Genomic DNA, 4,635 nt, shown 5'->3' with positions numbered 1-4,635 from the left:
GAGTTCAAATTCCGCCGAGATCGACTTTGCCTTTCATCCTTTCGGGATCGATAAATTAAGTACCAGTTACGCACTGGGGTCGATATAATCGACTTAAACCGTTTGTCTGTCCTTGTTTGTCCTCTCTGTGTAGCCCCTTGTGGGCAGTAAAGAAATAGGAAGACAAGAAACTCCTTACAATGTATGGAGCCCATCGTCCACGTGCAGGCACTGATCGCTTATACACGAAGAGAGCAAATGGAGGAAGGGGACTAATAAGTGTGAAAGATTTGTCAAAACAGGCATAATTGGAACCTGTGGTCCGGGGTCTTTAAATGGACTTTCAAATCCTAATGACCATAGAGCCATACTGGAACTGTGCCTTTTACAAGGCGCCTAGAAAAAATGGCATAAGATTAAGGATACGGGGCAGAAAGCCTAGTTGTTGCATTTAATGTATCAAAACATACCTAAGAGCTGAATGCTTAGAAGAACGAAGAAAACGACAGAATGAAAGTCAACCACAAAAGAACAAAAGATCTCGTTTTCCAGATCACCATTGGCAAAAACTCTGTGAATAGCAAAGAAAATATCATTAGGCCCAGAATCACAAATAGATGAGAAAATACATTGTCTGCTAAAAGTACCAACCAAGTAGTACTGCATCTTCATTGTGGGATGAGGAAGAAATAATAATTACAGATGAAACTTTTCCAAACGCTGTCTGAAAAACAGAGAAAAAAGAGAAAACGTCACAGAAATGGAAGACGGGGCGCAAAACGAAGGAAACAGAGGAGGGGAAACAATTTCTTCTAAATGATAACGAAATCCCTCCTAAGGAAAATAACGAAAATGCATTGGACGAGACTGACCAAAGATTTACCGTCCTTAGAAAATCAAACAATTAATAGTCAAAATTACACATCTCAAGGGCCTTGGGCTCTCAGAAGTTAGAATAGCTCAAAAACAATTAGATTCAGAACATAAATAACATGCAAAAGATAAATTAGAAGTAAAATTAAAATTAAGACATTATACCAAACATAAAAGAAAAATAACCTCAAGATGTTGATGGTTTTCAAAGCTTAATGTCTAAAAAATGTTTAGTGGTGCATTCGGTTGCACTCAAACACAATTTGAAAAATAGTTAAAGGAAGGAGGTCATGGAGTGCCCTGATTCAACTTAACCAGAATTCTTTTATGTTTTATTTCTTGAAATTATATTGTTTCAATTGTGCTTTATTGTACACTCTTAGTTTATTTCCGTATAAATAAGTATGAAGTATGTGCATGTTTACATGTAGGCATGAAAATGTGATTGTGTATGCAAGTGTATGTGCGTGTATGTATGTGTATTTGTGTGTGTGTACACGCATATATGCATATGTATTGTATATGTATGCTTGTATATATAATATATATATATATATATATATATATATATATATATATATGTCTGTATTGTATTATGCATATGTCTATGTGCGTGTGAGTGCGTGCGTGTGTGTGTGTGGAACTAAATTTCGCAATGCATCTTCCATATTTTGCATAACGCTTTCGCCTCTTCATAATTTGTAAACGTTTTATCATGTCTCTTTTTTCATTTGTTTTTTTTTCTTTTTTTTTTTTCTTTTGTTCTGTAACCTCAAATGAAAATTTAATGAAGAGAGCGCTATGGCCCTGCTTAACGATTCATTTCCACATGTCAGTTCTACTTTCCATATTTTCATTGCTTTCTCCAAAAAGTTATTTATCTTCTTATCAATTCCCAGCGTCCTCAGGCATTCCAAGAGCCATTCGTGTGGGGCATTAGGGACATAGGCCTTCCTGTAATTTATCCATCCAACAGTTTAATTTTTCTTCTTCCTTACTCATACCTCTTTTAATATTCTGCTGTTTATACATAGCAAGCAGATCAGCAGTTCTTTTTGATTTCTTCCTACATTCTTCTTGCTCTTCTGGCAGTAAGTTCACCTTTTCCAGAAAATTATACGCTTCATCTGCTTTGAGACCAGTTAACAGTTTCCAGGGTAATGGTAAGCAAATAATAGATCTACGATTGCTGACTTCCTCTCTCTTTTCCTTTGTCCTTTTGTATCAGCGATGTCCTTCCTTTTGTCATCCATGGTGATGTTCCATTTTCTATGCAGTCAATAAAAAGCGCTACTTATATTTAGGAGACTTTTGAGCCAGAAACCCTGGAAACCAATCAGACTTGGGGCTTTCCTGTCTGGTATTTTCTTGATCATTTTTGTTGCTGTTTTTTACTTTCTTATCCGTGATTGTCATATCTTCTTGTGTTCCTCCAGCTTCGATTTCTCTTTTAAATTCCCGTAACCATTCTGCTTCTATATTATGTTAGACTTCTTTGCTTCAGATTTCTGTCCAGAATTTTCTTGTTGCTTCAGCATCTGGCATATCATTCCCCTAATGTTCTTTTTTCTATGTTCAATTGTTTATAGAATTTTCTTTCGTTGTTCTTGAAGAGTCTCTTCCGCTGGTACTGATTCGTCCTCTGATGGTATATTTTATTTTGTTTTTGTTTTTGTTTTTTTGTTTTTTACTCGAGACTGCTTTCGTTTTTTTTTTTTATTTTAGCTCTCCTTTAACTGCTTGCAGTCCTTTCTATCTTATGTTCTGTTTCTCTTGTAGTTCGTTCCTGTGTCTTTCCCCCACCTTCTTCTTTTCTACGATTTCATCTATCCGTCCAAGATCTCTCTTGAGCTCTTCAATTTGGTTCTCAAACCTTCGTTCCCACCATGGCGCTTTGTCCTGTAGTAGTAGTAGTAGTAGTAGTAGTAGTAGTAGTAGTAGTAAGATGGTACAAATTCCGCCGATGTTGACTTTTGCCTTTCATTCTTCCTGGGTCGATAAAATAAGTACCAGTTGAACACTGAGGTCGATGTAATTGACAACCTCACTCTCCTAAAACTTCAGGCTTTGCGCCGATAATAGAAAGGACAGTTATTTTCTTTTTCTTTCAATTTTGTTTCTGTTTCTTACCGAGTGTCTCCCCGACACCTAGGTCGAAGAAACTCACTGTTATACACTGAGAGACTATTAAAATAAACGCACCAAATTGTTCATTTACAAATTGTTTTTATCAAGGCGCAGGAGTGGCTGTGTGGTAAGTAGCTTGCTTACCAATCATATGGTTCCGGGTTCAGTCCCATTGCGTGGCACCTTGGGCAAGTGTCTTCTACTATAGCCTCGGGCCGACCAAAGCCTTGTGAGTGAATTTGGGAGACGGAAACTGAAAGAAGCCCGTCGTATACATGTATATATATATATATATATATATATATATATATATGTTTGCGTGTCTGTGTTTGTCTCCCTAGCATTGCTTGACAACCGATAGAAAGAGACCGATAGAATAAGTACTGGGCTTACAAAGAATAAGTCCCGGGGTCGATTTGCTTGACTAAAGGCAGTGCTCCAGCATGGCCGCAGTCAACTGACTGAAACAAATAAAAGAGTAAAAAAAAGAAAAAAAGATTATCATTATTATTACTTCCACCTTAGCGAAAGTAGAGGAATTATTTCAGTCACGTTTGTTTATTTGTTTCTTTGTCTGTGCACAAGTTATCTCAAGAACTGCTCGATGGATTCGAGTGAAATTTTCGGAGATGGTTGGCCTCGTGTCTGGTACAAACTGATTAGACTTTGGGATCAGTCCGGTACCAGACAAGGATTCTGGATTATTTTTCCTATTTTTTTTACTTAATTTTTGAGAGAAGTCGGGCTCATTTTTAGTATTCTCGTTTGTGAGAGCAGTCGAGTTTATTTCAGATATTCTCATTTTAAAAATCATCTCCAGCTAATCGTTGAGAGGACGCTGATGTTACCTTGGCGTAGGTTTGCGCTCTCTGAGTGCTCTTCTTATCATTATTATTCAGTAGTCTTATTTTTATCACGTGCTTTCACTGCACTACCGAGCGCAGCTTTGTGTGTCTTGGGTAAGTGCTGATTTATTATTATTATTATTATTATTATTCAGCAGTTTTATTTTTATAGCGTGCTTTCACTTCACTACCGAGCACAGCTCTGTGTGCCTTGGGTATGTGCTGTGATTTGTTGTGATGCTCTGATGGTTATTGTATGGAAAGTGTTCTGCGTAGGATGTGTGCAGTGCCTAGTAGTGCAATTTTCTGTATGTTATATGTGTTTGTAAGTCCTGGTGTTTTTGTTATGTATTTGTCTGAATATTTTTTTATCATGCCTAATGCACCTACTATGATAGGAATTGTTTCTGTTTTCAGATTCCACATTCTAATTACCTCTATTTCCAGGTCTTTGTATTTTGAGAGTTTCTCCATTTCTTTTAGAGTATTATTATTATTATTATTATATTATTATTATTATTATTATTATTATTATTATTATTATTATTATTGTCGTATCACTAAAGGCTGAGTCATTAGATTCACTTGTCTCATATTCCTTTAACCACAATCAGCTCTCACAATTATTATTATTATTATTATTAAAGACTGCGTATTTGGATTAAATTATAGTTTGGTCTGTTAGAGGAGAATACAAAGAGGTTTTAATGACAGGATAGAAAGGCACTGCAAGTGAGAGGTGTCAACCATCACAGACTCAAAACAGAATGAGATTCTGTTCGTGCAGAAGAAACTCGGTAGTGTTCGGTGT

This window comes from Octopus sinensis, linkage group LG9 (assembly GCF_006345805.1).
Source record: "Octopus sinensis linkage group LG9, ASM634580v1, whole genome shotgun sequence".
Classification (NCBI taxonomy): domain Eukaryota; kingdom Metazoa; phylum Mollusca; class Cephalopoda; order Octopoda; family Octopodidae; genus Octopus; species Octopus sinensis.
The sequence above is the reverse complement of the archived record's forward strand: the minus strand, read 5'-3'. Positions refer to the sequence as shown.